Raw genomic sequence first — 18,884 nt, 5'->3', positions numbered from 1 at the left:
TATAGCTCAGAAAGCCATCTCCCCCATCTTAACATAATGTACTGCTCTGAATGGTGTGACACAAAGAAGCCCCCTCTCCCCAATCATATCATAATGATCAGACAGGTATATATGGGCAGAGGCACTCTGTTAAATATGTTGTGCCCCAAGCCATTTATAGGGCTTTTACAGTCATTACCAATCTGTTGAACCAAATCAGAAGCGTACTGGCACCCAAGGCAATTCCTCTCATCGTAATAGCATCTTCATCTCAAGGCATTTTTGTGTTGGAAAGGCATGTAAAAAGAGGGTATGTGTTCTGTTAAACAAGTAAATAAAGTATACCTTCCAGTACAGCATTTTCCTAATAATTTGGTGTTGTAATATGACTTCAACAACTCATACAGGAAGCCAAATCACAAAGGTTTTGCTAAGTTCTAACAATTAAGCAGCAATTTTCAGCAACAACCACACTGGGGAAAGGAACATTTGGAGTGGCTGTCAGAAGCAGAATGAACAAAGCCAGTTATGTAAGTCTGTGCGAGTTTGTTTAACTTTGCATAAATATGTTGGGCACAGGATTCGGGTAGATTTTGGAACATGATAAATATAGTGGACCACAGAGGTTTATTCCAGTGAATTCAATTATGAAATGTGTTTTGTAACGTATGTTAAGGAGAACATACCCCCCTCTCATTTTATAAAAGATGACACAAGCCTTTCGCTATTCCAGCAATTGTAGGAATACCTCTTTGTTTTTTCATATCAATCTGTCTGACAGAAACTTAGAAAACTTGTACATATTTTTTTAAAAATTCAGGCTACACAAGGCAAGTCATATGACCTTGAAATCCACAAAGGAAGCCTTTAATCAGCAGCAATTTTTCATTCCTGATGACATCATCACCATTACACACCTAGAGAAGCGCAACAGGATTATAACCAATGGCTAGTATGATTTATGCATCATTTTTATATACATGGGAGAAGATGGGGTGAAGCCCAAGATGATGCAAGTTCTTAAGTAAAAACTAAGAAAACAGATGCAAGTTTTCAAATGCCAGGGAAAAATATTAAATAAACAGCTGGGCCCCTTATATTCAATTCTTCAAGAAAACCTCTGGTTTATGAACGTGGGATATTATGCCTCTGTACCCATGATTCAAAAAGCCACATTGCCAGTAGGAAAAAGGGTGCCAAGTTTTACTGAGCAAAGGGCAGCTTGAATGTTGACAACACCAATGGCAGCAATCAGGATGGTTTACAGGATACACTCTTGTGCTTGTGTACCATTCACAAAGTGACACAGGCAAGGGAAAATCCCAGAAGCCGACTCCCTCTTTTTGTTAGTTGCCCTCTTCTCACCCAAACACAAAGCAGCTGTCTGAGCTGTTTTTCAATAAGTGTGAATAGTAGTGAGCAGAAGAGGTACTGTATTCTCTTTTGAGATAAGCAAGTTTGGTCTTTCAATGTATTTGATCTGTTTTAAGTCTACAGACAGAAATGGTTGCTAGTGTAAAATATGGTGGTGGGGGGGAGAGATTTACATTAAAAAAATATAAACCACAAGCCATTTGCCCAAACACCTCCAGATCTAGCACACAGAAAGAGCAGACTATCTCCTGTTTTGTTGTTGTTTAGCCGTTAAGTTGTGTCCAACTCTTTGTGACCCCATGGATCGGAGCACGACAGGCCCTCCTGTCTTCCGCTGCCTCCCAGAGTTTGGTCAAATTCGTGTTGGTAGCTTCAATGACACTGTCCAACCATCTCGTCCTCTTTCCCATTCTCCTCTTGCCTTCACACTTTCCCAATATCAGGGTCTTTTCCAGGGAGTCTTCTCTTCTCATGAGATGGCCAAAGTATTGGAGTCTCAGCTTCAGGATCTGTCCTTCCAGTGAGCACTCATGGTTGATTTCCTTCAGAATGGATAGGTTTGTTCTCCTTGCAGTCCAGGGAACTCTCAAGAGTCTCCTTCAGCACCACAATTCAAAGACTATCTCCTGTATCTGTGCCAAAGTTGTTGCTGATCTGACATTTCAAAGTTATATTTTTTTTGTTTGTGGTGTCCCCATTTTTTGAATTATCTTATGTGATGCTAATTTGCACTGTTGCACAATATCCGTTACTGCACTCTTGTGATAATTAAATGCTGGACCTATGACTAGATTAGGGATAGACATGTTCACTTATTTCATTGTTGCAGGTAAGAATGAAAACTTTCAGTTTCTCTCTCCCAGATGCAATTATGTATCTTTTTGAACATTTTTGCAGAAAGATTAATGAAAGTGTTTCTTGTGGAAAACATATACTTTCTACAGAATACATTGTTATCAAACAAAATACTATAGCTTTCATGTAAAATACGTTTTTGTCAAAATAAAAAAACACTCTTCATTTTTTTCTCCTAAATAAAACTTCTTTGCCAATGCTGTCACTAAAGAGTAAGAAGTGCTAGAACATTTTTACAACTGACTGTGTTGCAATGTGTTGATGTGTTGGGATGCCTATTCAAGAATGTGAACATCTGTGAATATTCATTGCATCATTAAGGTTGAAATGGACATTTGATTCCCCATCACTTTTCTGGCCACTAAAACAACATAGTCTACATAACCTGACCTAGTGATATTTTGTGTATCACCGGATGAGATTTACGTGAGTTCCCCTCTGGATGTGAAAATACTATTATTTTTTAGTATTGCAGGAAAAATGTAGCCTGCAAAAGGTCAACAAACTCTACCCAGCTACAAGGACAGGTGATCACTGCACACAAAAGACCAGCTAATAACACCCATCAGTCACAGTGACAGATCATCTCTCCCCCTTATACCCACAACAAAATTCACCACAATCACCCATTTCCTGAAAAGGACAAAAGCTGACCCCACAGCTATAAATACTCAACTATCCAAACAAACTGCACCAGAGCACAGACAGAGTTCGGACTCCTGTCCTCTGAAGATGCCAGCCAGAGACTGGCGAAACGTTAGGAAGAACAACCTTCAGAACACGGCCAAAGAGCCCGAAAAACCAACAACAACCACTATTATTTTTGATTGATATCTTTTGACTTAACCTTTGCCCTGCTTCTGCTAGTTTTTTTGTCCTTACTGTAGTATTCTTTTCTGCTACTTGTTTACAGGGGTCATTCATAGACTGACTGGGGGAAGGGGGTTGCCTTGCCACAACAAGGTATAGTCATGGGTCATCTATTCTTGTTTTTATTTTTAACTTCTGGTAAGTAACCAGCAGTTGTAATGTACTTCAGATGTAAATTTCATTGTAAGTAAATAAAATTTTAAAGAAATAAAAGGCCTTCCTTCCCGGGGAATGTATTATGTAATGAAATCAACACATCATTCAACTATGGTTGGCAGAAACTACATGCATTTTCAGACAAAAAGCTTGGAAAAGTGACATTTTCAGACTTTGACTACACCTCCTTGAATCCTCTAGCCTGGTGGAATGGTAGGAATCACATCTGTTTTTATGCCTGAGGTGCTAAAACTATCCAAAGTTTGCACTGCACCTCTGGATTTTCTTTCAGAGGGAAACAAAGAATAACTTTCCCAAATGAAGCTGGAATTTTTGGTATGCAAGGTAATTACATGAGCTGGAATTTAACCAGATTGCTCTGATTAATTTAACACTTGCAGTCTTGTTTTTTAAAATGCCAGGGGATTTTTAATGATCAACAGTGATTAGGAGCTGGATGTAAATGTGTTTCCCTCAAGAAATACATGTGAAACTTCAAGAAAATCAGTGCTGTCATCAATTCATACTACACTATTCATTGATACTAAATTATCCTCACAAGCAACACAAGAGTATGTGTGTGTGCTTGTGTGTGTTTGTATAATCTGATCAGTCAAATAATGTTTAGTTTAATGAACAGTTATGTTTCTTTAAGAAACAGAACCTGTTCTGATGACAGATCTATTGTAAACACTACATGCTGGTGACACTACCACTGCAGGAATATATTGTTTCCAAAGTTACTCGTGCTGATACTTAATATAATTCCATTAACATTTGTGTTGTGTTCACAAATATATTACAGTGGATACAGAAGCAGCTACATTCATCAAAAGACCTCTGTGTTTGATAGACTGAACTATACATCCCATTAATCTTGGCTCTACCAGTATATTCTTCTTAGAGGAAACTGGAGACCGTTTAGTCTGTTTCTGCATTCGTGAAACCAAGCAATATGAACTGCATGAAGTCAATACTATGATCTGGATTCAGAATTAACTGTATTGAAGAACAACCAAATTGTAATTCACAGGTTATAATTATTTGGTTTTTTTCTCTTACACTTATAAACTGCTTTTTCACTTGAACAAAGTATAAACACATAAATATTCACATCAATGTTCAGCAAGATATATAAAAATCGTAGCAGCTGTTTAAAAATATATAAGGGTATAAACTGTACAAAATATCACTTAAAATAAGATAAAGTATTAGGCCTAATCCAACTTCCAGTGCCAGCTAGAGTAGACCTATTTAATCAATTGTTGAATGGCAACAACTCATCCCTTATTTATGTCCCACTAAGTCAATTTGTCAGGTCAGAGTCTGAAACCTGAACATCTCCTTAAAAACCCTACAGAAATGTATAGATCTCTAGGGGGGATATCAGAAGCCTGTCTTCATCATAGCTGGTATTTATCCCAGGAAAAGAGTTAATTCTGGAATGAAACCGGATCACCATTTCAGTAATATCAAAATTCATCTAAATATCAAAGTATAAGTTGCTTTGTTGTTGCAATAATTATAGGCAACAGCAGCTTGCGTATTTCTACAAGCATTATTTACCTACATTGCTTCTATGTTCCAGAAGTGCAAGAATACTTCAAAGTTATTGAAAACATGCAAAAGTCTTACAGCTATGGAAAAATTGTAGACACAAATACTTAAAAATGTATGAAAACTATTTTTAAGTTTCAGGCAAATACTTAAGTGAGATTTCAGTACAATTACTAGAAATATCAAAAAGAATATTTTAATTACATTCTAAAAATGCAGGAGTTTATAGTCTAAAAGGTGCATTGAAAACCAAAGAATATAACTAGAAGGCAATTAGAAGGTAAAAAGCTTTATAGCTTTAAGCTATCTTTAGCCTTTAAGGATATAACTGGACACACATGAAAAATATTCTAAACACTCACTAAGCCAAGTCAGTCTAAATCTATGGAGGAAAGTTCATGTTGCCTTCATCTATTGCAGTGTACTTCCGAGAGCTGTTGCTATTACATGCCATTGTTCTTTGATGTCTGATGTCCAATATCAGTGTTGTTGGTATCCGGGTGTGTGTGGCATGGCGTGTTGTGTGTATGTGTCTCTTTGCCTCCCTATGTTTATATTTCTCACAGTTGTTACATTTCCCTTCAACTGTAAACAACTGAATTTGCTAATGTAGTAAGTTACTAATCTCTATAAATGGTCAGATTTTTTTTTCAATGGAAATGTCTATTACTTTTACCAGGATGGCAAAATATAACTGTCATAACATATGAGGTTGGCAAGTTGCCCCTGTAGTAGATAACAGCTCTTAAGGTAAAGGTAAAGGTTCCCCTTGACAATTTTTGTCCAGTCGTTTTTGACTCTAGGGGGCGGTGCTCATCCCCGTTTCCAAGCCATAGAGCCAGCGTTTGTCCAAAGACAATCTTCCGTGGTCACATGGCCAGTGCGACTTAGACACGGAACGCTGTTACCTTCCCACCGAAGTGGTTCCTATTGATCTACTCGCATTTACATGCTTTTGAACCGCTAGGTTGGCGGGAGCTGGGACAAGTGATGGGAGCTCACTCCATCACATGGATTCGATCTTACAACTGCTTGGTCTTTTGACCCCTCATTCTTATCTATTCAATTATAAGAGCAAGTGTAAAATTATAGACCCTATGTCCATTTTATTTTACAATAGCTGCATTCTAAACATATATTATTAGTCTCCAGCAGATTTCCAATACAGTGAGTGGTGCCTTGACTTATGACTATAATCTGTTCCAGAAGATGGACGTAACTTGAAATGATCATAAGTCGAAGCAGCATTTCCCATAGGAATACATTGGAATGCAATTAATCTGTTCCAGAAGAAAAAGAATACCCCCCCCCAATAAAACACTGCACGCCCCATTGGACCGCACCCCGGTCAGGAGGAGCCTCTCCTTCCAGTGTCTGGAGAGGTGGATAGTGGCAGGGGGGTGGATATGGCAATGATGGTGGCCTAGGTCAGGCTCAGCCACACTCAGTCCTTGGCCCCGCAGGGGCAGTTCCCCTTCCCTGCTGGCGGGCAACTCCTGAGCAACAGGCGGCTCGCCCGCCTGGGGCACCTGATGCCGCCTCCCGCTCCAGCACCAGCTCCTTGCTGCCCTCCATGGGGCCGATGCCACCACTGCTGCTGGGTCCCCGGCCTTGGCCTTGGTGCAGGGGCAGAGGGCCCCCCGATCCTGGCTCCTGGAGGAAGGGTCCTCCCATGCTGCCTCCTCCTCCTTCCTGGTGAGGAAGCGCCAGGAGAAGTTCCACCAGGTCCGGTAGGGAGGACTCTTCCTCTGGGAGCCAGGATCGGGGGGGCCTCCACCCCTGCTCTGAGGCCGAGGACCAGGAACCAGCAGCAGCAGCAGCAGCCCCGTGGAGGGTTGCAAGGAGCGCCAAGGCCCGACGTGGCCGCCCCAGTGAGCAGCCGCCAGTGCCAATGCCAGAGTGGGAGGCAGCGTTGGGTGAACCCAGCGGACAAGCCACCAGCTGCTCAGGAACTGCCTGCTGGCATAGAAGGGGAACCGCCCCCATGGGGCCAAAGACTGAGCGCGGCCCCACCAGGAAGGAGGAGGTGGTGGCATGGGAGGACCCTCCCTTCGGGAGCCGGGATCGGGGGGCCCTCTGCCCACATGCCAAGGCTGAGGACCAGGATCCCACCATCAGGTGAGGTAACACCCCTGCCACCGACTCCCCCCTACTGCTGCATCCCTTTCCCTAACCATTGGGGCAAAAGAGCTACAAAGAAGCAGTCTCTTTGCCACCAACGGTTTGAATTTCCTGCCCTTTCCCCCTGCCTTTTCCTGGGTGTAACTCGAAGCTCCGGACGCAAGTCGAAGCAAAATTTTGCAGCCGGAACTGATCGTAACTCGAAATGGTTGTAAGTAGGGACGAGGCACTACTGTATTCTGTGACTGGGAAAGATTGTCCTATTCTCTGAGATTTCATGAGAACCAGGCCACGCCCTTGTGATGTCACAGAAGTATGACAGGCAAGGGTTTAGAGGAGAACAGAAAGGAAAGCAATTGCCTGAGACTTCAGCCCTCTCCCTGAGTCCTGGCAATTTTATGCAACACTGTGGATACTAGACTACAGCACGATCAATAAACAGTCTCTGTCAGACCTATGTTGGGAGCAAAAACAATCTCTGTTAGAACTGGCTTGGTTCTCATTGGCCTCGTCTGTCCTTTGTGAAGGCAACTCGAGATGGAAGGAAGCATAGAAACACATGAAAGGATGAGACTGTGTTGTGGGAGTGAGGTTCAGTATTCTTGCATCGTTTTCCTGAATGCTGTGTGTGGTTCCAAAGAACAGGGATTAGGGCCAAGGGGCCTGGCACCAACCCCTCTTTGATCCATTTGTGACATAGGTATAAATGACAAATTTGTAAGTACTAGGTGCTGGTGGGAGTTAGGAAGTCAGGTAAGAACCAGAACAATCTTGTCTCTGGGCTATTGTGGAAACTGGCAGGGCTTTAGCTTAATAATAGCCAACAGATACTCATTTCTCTGGGCACAGAAATAAAACGTATACTTTGCAGAATAAATTTATAGCCCAGGTGAAGTGTAAGCTTGTGATCGGGGGCTTACCTTGATGGCCACCTGTTTATGTAAATACTTTTACAATCTGTCTTAGGGCAAAAGAAGCATCTACAGCAGTGCTCTGAAACATTTTATTTTCAGAGAGAAAACAAAGTGCTGTGTGAGTTTTCTCGTTTATATTCCAATGAGATTTGGTAGCTTCCTACGAGCTGCAATGCAAAAGCATTTATGGTTCATGTTATATTAATATTGTAGTGTGATTATCAAAAACCATTACTCTTGGTTATCTTACAGGGGTTGAACCAAGCTGCTATAAGTCAGGCTGACTACCCGCGCAGTGTGTGTGGCTTTTCTTTTCTGTTCTTTTTTATGATAGCATTCTAAATGTAAAAGTGCATTTGTAAAGTTATGTTCCTGGGTTAGATTAATTATGAACAGAATGGGCTCAAACAATTATGCACACACACACACACACACACACACACACACAGACACACACACACACACACACACAAAAGCTAAAAAAAACTTTGGCTGTATTATATTCTACTCAGGTCAATTTTCTGTGTAGTCAAACTTAAGATACAACATTAACATTTTTCTAAAATTCTCTGTTCCCTTTGCTCTCATCAGAGAAGCAATGGGTTCTGCTTCCTTTGCTTCTTGGTTGTGTTTTCACGTCTTCGCTTTTGGCAATATGCCTCATGATTCTTTTATTTGTTTGTTTGTTTATTATAATGATACTGTATTGTATATCACAGCATATCCCAATGAGGGAAATGATTATTTCAGAGTTCTTTGTGGATTACATGCATTTAGAATTTCTTTGCAGTAATGATTGCATCCATTGTAACTTCTAATACTAATGCCATTATAGTTCACTTTTCTCATTTAGTTCCCCCTTACTGTGATACTTTCACAGGGCTTGTGTTTGTCTGAAAGGAAGAAAGAAGGTCTAATAAACTACAGACCTGTCTTAATAATACTTTTCCTTTCTTGAATATCTGTTTTATTAAGCATTCCAGTCTGGGCAAGGGGAAGAAGAATCTGCTGGGTCCCCGCTGTCAAAGACACCTGGGAATGAATGGCTTCCTGCTCCCAAGTTTCTTTGGAAACAAACATTATTAAATGTAAAGTATGTAGCGGAGAATTCCCAAGGGCCAAGCCTGGGACATTTAAAATGCCTCATTTATTTAAATTAGTTCTTTGTTTCTGTGTAATGTGAAGATCAGTGTTATATCTAAATGAGATTGTTTGTCTAGGATTTTGATTTATGTAAAAGTGGAAACACCTTGGGGTTTTGTCTCTGTGTAATTCTATGTCAATTGGAGATTGTCAGAGATGCTAGGTGGCCCTTGAAGTCCCTTCCAACTTCCATCTCCCAAAAAAAGAGTTTGTAATGAAGCCTTTCAGTGTAGTTCTGTACCTTCCACATGTTGCAAAATGCTTCCAGGTACCATGGTTTTTATAAACAGAAGTGTTGTATGTGGTAGCCAGTGTAACTGTGTTGAGAGCTCACAAAGATCTAGAGATGGGCACGAACTGAACCACGAACCAGAAAAACCGATGAATCAGGCTGGTTCATGGTTCAGTTCATGGATTGATTTGCGGATCCTGTTTTGCTAAAGCAAAATGAAGCTTCGGATTCTCGGAGCACTTCCCATGCTGGGCACATTTTTTAAAAGAAATAAAAAGTTCCTAATTTCAGCCATGCATTCAAGAATAATTTGAAAACCTGAAAGAAGTTGGCAATTAAAGAAAGGGTTGTCTTTGGCCTTCATCGCATTACGGGGGGTATAAATTAATCTTTTTAAATGTGGGAGAAAGATTGTACTTCTGTTTTAATCTTTAGTTTTATGTTTTTGAATAATTTAGAGTTGTACATTCTGACAAAGGAGGTTGGTTAAAAAGTATTTGAGAAAGGAGGTGAAAAAGTCTTAGGGCCTGTCCAGCTGGTTACATAGATCGATATTTGGATTACTGTTGGTACAGTTTGGTTCAAAGCAAACTGTGCCATCCACGTGTGTTTCTACTTAAATCAACCCACCCTGCCCCTTTAAGAGCTGTCCTGCTCCTTTCTGGTACTGGCTTAGAGGCTTCTGGTGTTTTGGTGCAATTTGGCATACTCATAATGATCCTGTTGTGTAGCCTGTGCAGTTGGCTAGGAAGCAGCACCCAAATGGAGCTGGGGGTGGAGTTAAATGAGGTGACAACCTTGTGACATCTGTGAGTTGGTAGGTCCTGAGGGTGGTAGTCTCATTGTCTTTTATGCTTGTTAAAAAAACAGCCCTGGCAATTGTTTTGTGTTTGGGTGAGAAATAGTTGCAGTGGTGCCCCACATGATGATAATCCGCTCCCCTGAAATCGCTGTTAAGTGAAATCATCATCATGCGAGAAACAATTCCCCATTGGAATGCAATGAAACCCATTTAATGTGTTCCAGTGGGGAAATTACCTCGTTGCCCAGTGAAGATTGCCCATAGGGGAAACCATTTTCCGAGCGCCAATCATCTGTTAAAATGGCTGCCCTGCAAAGCATGGGTCCGGAAAAGACAGGGCAGCCATTTTGTGGAGCTGCAAAAATTGTCATCTTGTGAACAAACGGTTCGCGAAGCACGGACCTAATCGTTGTGAAGTGAAAATCCCCCCCCATTGAAATGACTGTTTTGCGAATTGCTATAGCGATTGCAAAAAGTCATCGTTCTGCGGATTCGTCCTTTAGCAGGGTTCTTGTCATGTGGTGCACCACTGTAATTGATTAAAAAAGGAGTCAGCTTCCAGGATATTCTCTTCCTTAATGTTTTGTGATTGGGAGTGAGCACAAGTGAGCAATAGACAAGTGGTTCCCAAACTTGAATAACCCAGGAGTTTTTGGACAGCAGTTCCCAGAAACCCAAACCAGCACAGTGAAGGCTTCTGGGAATTGCCATCCAAGAACAATTAGATTATCCAACATTGAGAACTACTGCTGTAGACCATCTTGACTGCTGCCATTGGTGTTGTCAACATTCAGGTTGCCTTTTGTTGTTTAAAACTTGGCATCTTTTTTCCTGCTGACAATGAGGGCACAATATTATGCAGCAATATTGGGCCATGTCCTGGCATTTTGAGTTGTGGGTACAGAAACATCATATCCCACATTCATTAAATGGATTTTTTTAAGAATGGAATTTTTATAAGTTTGTTCAACAAAACAACAGTAATCACAATTTCCAGCACTGCACATTGGACAGGAATGTACAAAAAGGCACTCATGAAACCATACGAAATTCATCCAGAACTGAAGAAGACTACCATCCTATGTTAAGGAGAAAATTTTGAAAATTTAACAAGCAAGGAGAGAGCAAATAAAGATTTACCTCCCTAGCCAGTGTTTTTGAACTGCATTTGGAACTGTCAGCCTTTGAATTTTCAAGAAACTGTTAAAATAGGTTCCTTCCTATCAGTCTGACCTGTTAATTGCAGCTCAGCTGAGGGAAATATAGAAAACTCTTCTTGGTTTCAAGACAACAAAGTTTTTCCTCAAGTCTATTATCTTTAAATGATGGAAAAGATTAGAAATAGTGTGTAATCTATATCATAAATAGCTTCTTCCAAGGTGAGTGTATAATAACCAGACATGACATAGCAAAGTGCTATGACATGAAATGCAGCAAATACATGGCCACTGTGCTGTTTCCTCCACACTCTGCCTATGGTGGTCCTCTCAAGCCAGCATATTATCCAGGCTGAAATATACACTGCTGAATCTCCAGCTGCTACATTCATCTTCTAGTAAACCTCTACACTGCATATGACTTCCCAGGACAACTGGTGTGGTGTTTCTCCTACCAGAAGGACAAGGCTTGTGTGTGTTCAAGTGGAAATGCTTGTCTAGTCAAATGCCTCCCTTAGACAAAGATGCAGCACCTGGGTTGTTCATGGCCAGTTCACTCTAACTATAAGGCTGCCCAAAGATGAACAACGTGCCAAAATGTATAACTCAAACAGGTCAAGCTGTTGCTATATGCTGTTACCATTATTTGCACAAAACAGCAGATCCAAAACAACTACCTGTATTGCTCTGCTGTTATGAAACTGTGCAAGTAGCCATTTCCAGTGTCAATAATTCTACCACAAAAAGAAGTTTACTAGCAGTTAGCGGATAGGGACTACTGTTGACTGCCAGCCAGTCAGAATTTCTCATCTTACAGAGCACAGGTTTGTGTAGAAATAGGATGGCACACGTACACACTAGCAAATCTCCAGGAGCATAGAGAGCCCATGGCATCACTTGAGGTACAGTACACCTAATGGTTTGTTTGGTATCTAATGGAGAACTTGCATGTTTTATATATGATTGCAGCTAATTGCTTCATTATCCATGGAAATCATAAAGCCAAACCATGTCTTATTATAAAATCAGCAATGAGACCATTTAAAAGCAGGCTTAGAAAAGAATATTATTGTGTCCATGCTTCTTCCGCTGCTTCTGCATACTTTTTTAATGACTTGGCATTAGGTTACAGTGGTCCCCCCCCCCCCCACTGGCACTTGTTCTTTTATATCAGTCTCTGGTTAAAATGATCCCACGCCAAGGAATTAAGGTGAAACCCATTGGCTTCTTAAGCACTTAGAATACAGCTAGATTATGCACACCATTGCAATACTAGTTTGATTGGATCGTCATTTGATTGGGGAAAGGGAGGGGAGAAGCCATAAAGTTCTAAAATTGTTCATCAGTTCATGATTCAAATAACTGGGATGCTTTTACTTCATCATAAATCTCACTCCCAGTGATTATAATGCATAGCGCTGGCAATATTTATTTAGACTTTCAACTGCCAAATAACCCCAAAGGCTTAGAGCAGGTAATAGCATTTAAAAACTGTGCCCATTATCCTGTTTCGTAGCTCTGCCAGAGGAGGGGAGTGACATCACTGACAGAAGCAAATTGTCACTAATTAAATGCTTTCTGCTTCAATTTCAGGTTGCACACAACTATCTTTCACTGTGTGTATGTTGCACACAACCCAAAATTGAAGCAGGAATTTTTTAAAACTATTGGTAATTTACTGTTGTGGATGATGATATTCCTGCTACTGTGGAAAAGGTACAGAGCAGGATACTAGCCATTAAGTAAACAAAGCACACTAAGTTGCATTAAAGCAGGTCCACTGAATCAGTGGGTGCTTGGTAACTCAACTCTGTAAGTTTGATTGATTCAAATTGACTTACTCCAACTGTGATTTACTATAATAAAGTAAGTCAGAGTAAGCCCATTTGAATCAATTGAACTTACAGAGGAATTGATTCACCAAATCATAGTTGATTCAATGGGTCTACTCTAGTGAGATTTACTAAACTAAGCAACAGGATTTTGGCTAATATTTGACAAAATGAACTTTAATTGAAAGAACCCTGCTCATTCCCATTCACTAAGCATTTCACTGGTGTTCGCACAGTGCTTTTGGAAAATAGTCATGGCCAATATTTGCTGAACTTTTGGAGCAAAGAAGGTCTGAATATCAATGAATGCCAGTGACACTGCTTTTGTGGCTACCACCCCCTTTAAACAAAAACTACAGCTTTTATGATGAAGGAACTATCAATGGCAGACATACTACTCAGTGGTGGGATTCAAATAAATTAACAACAGGTTCTATGTCCTAATGATAAATAAATAAATAAATAAATAAATAAATAAATAAATAAATAAATAAGTCAATATGTAAATATGTAAATATGTAAATAAATATGTAAATAAATATGTAAATAAGTAAGTAAATGCCCAGGACAGTGGGATCTGATGAGGATTTCTTCCACAGTGGTCTCCCTACTGCCTATTATCACAACTACTTCTCACATAATTAAGACATCTGGATAAGTGCATCTGTTTGGGCATACTGCTGCTGTTACCCTCACCATGGGCATGTGCCAAAAACACACACACAAACACACACCTCACAGTGGGTGCTTATGACCAAGTTTGACAGAGAACTGACACATCTCTCCTTCCCTTTACCTCCTATTTTGCCCTATAGCTCACCAGTAAAAATTGCTTCCCTCCCCTTTCCTGCTCCTGAAATGACTGATAGCCCTGTTTGTTGTTACCTGGAGGCAGCCTTTGCGCACCTGTTGTGGAGTTCTTCTCCCCCCCCCCGCTTCCTTCTGGCTTGGAAGGTATGTTCCCTTTTCAGTCTGTTGCCACTCCACCTCACCCCCACCACCTCAATCGGTCCTTCAGTTACTGACTCCTCTGAGGTCTCCTCCTCCTCCATCTTTCCCCTCCACCCCGCACCCACCGCTTCTCCTTGTCAGTCGCTTTGGGGGTGTTGGTGTTGCTGGCGGCGCTGGTAGTGATGATGGCTTCCCTCAGAGCCCTGGCAGCTGCTTCCTCTTCTCATTTTCCACTTTTCCTTCATGCCACAGTTTCACCAAAAACATAAGACTCCCCCCCCCCACTGTCTTCCCCAAATTTCCACCTTCCATTTTCATCTCCTCTGTCCTCCTCTGCTGCCCCTTTTCTCCTTCAGCCCCACACAAGTCCTCAGGGAAGAGTCCTAAAATACAAGCCTTAGTTTTCAAGGAGAGTGCTGTGTAACCCCATGCAGTGCAGGTTTAATCTCTATTCCCTGCTCTGGGGAAACAAGGAAAGTAGTTGTGTGGGAAGAAGGGAAGGAAGAAGAAGGAGAACCTCACTTGCCTTGAAAGGCCCATTAGGGTCATCTTGAATGGCATGTAACACACATGTAAAGCGAAGATGAACTTGAGAATAACTCTCAAATTCTCTGACCCCTTCTGAAAAAAAAAGTTCTTACCACAAAGCAACAGTAATAGTAATAATGAAGCTTTTTCTGTAGCACAAGCAAGAGAGGGCTGCCACCCTGGGATGTGAACTGGTCTCTGAACAATGCCACAATCATTTAATCCCTCCCCATTCCAGGTTCTGTGGAAAAGTCCTACTTCGGGCACATCATGAGAAGGCAGGCATAGATTGAAAAAGACATAATACTGGGAAAGGTAGAAGGCAGCAGGGAAAGAGGAAGGCCAAATGCAAGATAGACCTACTCCCTAAGGAAACCACAAGCTTGAGTTTGCAATAGATGGGCAGGGCTGTTGAGGCCAGGCCATGTTGGAGATTGCTCATTCCTAGGGGCACCCTAAGTAGGGGGGAATTTGACGATACATAACAATAACAGCAACCTCAGGTTTTGTATGTATTTAACTGCCAGTTCCAAAAAGTTGAAAGGTTATTCCCTTAATTGGTTGTTGTGGGTTTTTCAGGCTCTTTGGCCGTGTTCTGAAGGTTGTTCTTCCTAACATTTCTTCCAGTCTCTGTGGTGAGACGTTAGGAAGAACAACCTTCAGAACACGGCCAACGAGCCCAAAAAACCCACAACAACCATCAGACCCCAGCCGTGAAAGCTTTGCAAATAAATGCCCTTAATGGGGGGACTACAACTCCCAGAATCCTGCACCAACCACAAAGACAGGGTTACGATCTCCCTCAAAACAGTGACCAGAGAAACCCATTGGCCAGTTATTTATTTATGAAATGTATGCTTTTTTTGCAGCTTGTGGGTTCTGCTCTTTTCGTCTTGTTTTCAAATGAGTCACTTTTTCTTACAAAATAATTGTAAAAACATGTTGACTCAATACTAGGCTGCCACGCAAGCATCTCCCGCCCACTCCCCAATTCACCAACATTTAATCCCTCCCCATTCCAGGTTCTGTAGAAAAGTTGGAGGCAACAGGAAAAGAGGAAAACCAAATGTGAGATGGATTGACACCATCAAAGAACCCACAAGGTTGAGTTTGCACCAGCTGTGCAGGGCTGTTGAGGACAGCGCAAAGGGGCAACGTTGCAAAAACAGAAGCTTAAAACAGCATGCTGACATGTGGCTCTTCAAAGAGGACTGTCCCAATTAACAAAAATTCAATCATCTTTGCAGACACCCTTGGCCTGATCGGATCGTATGGCAGATACCCTGGACTGCCAAAAAATATGAGTAATTGGGTTCTAGATCCAATTAAGCCTAAATTATCTCCAGAGGCAAAAAAAAACAAAAAAAAAAAACCTGAGGCTGTACTACTTTGGGCACATCGTGAGAAGGCAGGCATAGATTGAAAAAGACCATAATACTTGGTAATGTGGAAGGCAGCAGGAAAAGAGGAAGGCTAAATGCAAGATGGACCTACTTCCTAATGAAACCACAAGCTTGAGTTTGCAATAGATGGGCAGGGCTGTTGAGGCCAAGCCATGTTGGAGATTGCTCATTCCTAGGGGCACCCTAAGTAGGGGGGAATTTGACGACACATAACAATAACAGCAACAACAGTTTTTTTATGCATCTAACTGCCAGTTCCAGAAAGTTGAAAGGTTATTCCCTTAATTGTTTGTTGTGGGTTTTTTCCGGGCTCTTTGGCCGTGTTCTGAAAATTGTTCTTCCTGAAAAACCCACAACAACCATCAGATCCCAGCCGTGAAAGCCTTTGCAAATAGATGCCCTTAGCCACTTTTAAATTTTTTACAATCATAATAAAATATAATACCTGATAGAGCCTGGTTCCCCATTAGTTTTTCCATAGATCCTAAATACTAGATTTCCGCATACCAATGGAAAAAGTGGCATGTTCCCTCCCTGAAAATCTAAATAACTAATTAATCACCAACAGGCTTCTGACCTTTTTTCTCCAAAGTTCAGGTATTTATTTCTTTCAAAAAATAGAAGTATCAGTTTTTTTAAAACCCTGGAGCCTTGGGTTGTTTGTTTGTTTGTTTTTATTTTTAACCCATCTTTCTCCCTGCAGAGTGTCTCCAGTGGTTCACAAACCCTGACACAATGATAATTTTTTTTTTACATCCCACTATAAGGCAGCATAAAGATGCAATAATACATAAATGCTAAAAGGTTCTAAAGGGAATCCTGTTGAAATAATTTTGAAAATATATTTTACATGATAAAAATTTTAAAAAGCAATCCCATTTCATTTCCCTCCCTCCATTTCTCCACAGCAGTTTGCATGTTAAAAAAGCCTACCACAAAAGTCTTTGCCTGCCAGAGTCAAGACTGCATGGCAAACAGCTAAGGCAGGGAAATATTTAATAAAAAGCCAGCTTTATGCTCAAACATAGTTTGCCTTTTATGTATTATACTTACTTACTTGAATAATCTCAAAAATGAAAGCTTGAAACTTAAACCTATCTCAACACAGTCCTCTTGAAGATGCTGGTCACAAATCCTTGATTAGTATGCTTTAGTCCCTCCTCCTCCTCCTCCTCCTCCTCCTCCTCGCAGTCCCTCCAGCCCCCAGCCTGAATGTGTGGATAGTTTCGATTCCCCTTTGATATGTTGATCTGCTTTCTTCAACCCTGGCCTGATGGTAAATCTTACTAGTGTTAAAAAACTGATAGCTGTCTTCCTGTTTTTGAGTAAGCCTGCCATTTGTCTCCTCAAATTGTCAGAGCAACAGCCTTAGTTGTCTTTAACTTGAAAAAAAACACATAGCCCCCCTCCCTCCCCCGCTCGTTGCTGGTCACCTGGCTCCTCCGGCTTCATTCATCTCAGGCCAGTAACCGGATCTCCGAACTAAAATAAAAAATAACAACCACCTCTATGGAACCGGTGCGAACCGGGTCAATCCCACCTCTGATACTACTCAATCTGATGTTTGCTTACTTGGGTGTCTCCCCCCCCCCGCAGAATTATCCCTAGGTATCTCCACCTAGTTGTGATCCTGCTTGATAAGTATTGAATTAATCTAGTCAATTTTATCTCTCTCCTGCTCCTCTGCTGCCCTGCTCACTCACACTTCAGACATGGAATATTGACCTACAATGCAATCCAAAGGGACTTGCAATTCCATAGCTACATTTCGGACATACAATATCGACACATATAGTCTGAGTGGAGGGAGTGCAACAAGAGAGCTATGCCTTACTCAAAGCCATGGCACCTAATGCTGTTCAGGGAGGGGAGTGCTATTTTTGTGGGATTGTAATTTTTTTCTTCAAACGGTAATGACAGGATGGAAAATTCTTTCACCAGCTCCTGACCTATATCACAGTGAAAATTCTTTCACTGTGATATCGGTCAGGAGCTTGATACAGGATGCCATCGATGGACTGAAAAGGCTTTCACTGGAACAGATTGAAGACCACTTCTACTTTGCCTGCCAGGTTTCTCCCTTTCAAGGTCTTCTGTCTGCTACCACCCACGAAAATGCTATTTAGATAGAGCTGTCAGGAAGCATAGTAAGGGCCTCCATGGTGGCGTTGCTGGAGAAGCTTGTTTCTACCAGCCAAGGCCAGGATCAACTCTTTCTAGTCGTACCTCCTTCACCGTGCTAATCGCAACATTTAGGAGGTTAGCATGGCCTTGTTTGTCAGAACAATAACTGAATATTTGACACCAAAGAGGGTTATCCCTCATCCAACTGTTAATGTCCCGTTTGGAAATTGTTGCCATGATTATAGTGATCTGATCAGTGGGTCACACATCTCTTCCACTGAATTGTCTGAATTGTGGGCAATATTGTAGTAAAGCCAGAATTCATAACATCAAATTGCTGAGATGTTTTGATTAGTAGGATGGTAGCATTATGAGCTCGTCTGCAGAGGATCCCCTGCTCTTTGGGGCTTGGCTCTAATGTACAAAGAAGCTAGAGAATAGAATAATTTTTTTCTGCAACAGTGTACATCTATGAACAGCTCTTTTGTAACACAACATATGTTAATGTTCCTTAGTTTTATATGATCAGTTAAGAACCACTCACTATACAAAAGGCCTGTTCTTCTTGGAGCTGAAATCCACTGGAACTGGATTGTTTATTGAGCAATACAGCTATCTCCACCTTTAGAGTAGCCTTGTGAGTGCTGTGCTGGATACTGGCATGATAAGGCTTGTACTTCTGAATTTACCTCTGTATCACTGACTGTAAGGATGAACCATCTCATGATCACCATTCCCAGATTCACTGCCTCTACTCAATGTAGTTATTCAATTTTAATCCTAAATACCACTTTATGATGACAGAGCAACGTTCTCCAACAACTATCCAAATGGAAGCTCTAAACTTTTGGCCAAAATTGAAACACTATTTTTGTTGAGTTCCCAT

General features: G+C 41.3%; 1 protein-coding gene and 1 long non-coding RNA gene across 4 annotated transcripts in view; both read left to right on the top strand.

Annotated features, from left to right (window-relative positions):
- The window catches only part of LOC144588798 (uncharacterized), a 349,859-nt gene that overhangs the window by 175,955 nt on the left and 155,020 nt on the right, over positions 1-18,884 (top strand). The gene's annotated exons all lie outside the window — the stretch shown is intronic.
- On the top strand, positions 13,395-17,270 carry LOC144588799 (uncharacterized). Its single transcript, XR_013544508.1, has 2 exons — positions 13,395-14,709; positions 15,494-17,270. It is a non-coding gene; the product is annotated as an uncharacterized LOC144588799 (long non-coding RNA).

Source organism: Pogona vitticeps, chromosome 4, assembly GCF_051106095.1.
Source record: "Pogona vitticeps strain Pit_001003342236 chromosome 4, PviZW2.1, whole genome shotgun sequence".
Classification (NCBI taxonomy): domain Eukaryota; kingdom Metazoa; phylum Chordata; class Lepidosauria; order Squamata; family Agamidae; genus Pogona; species Pogona vitticeps.
Note: the sequence above shows the minus strand (reverse complement) of the source record. Positions and strands in the feature narration are given on the sequence as shown.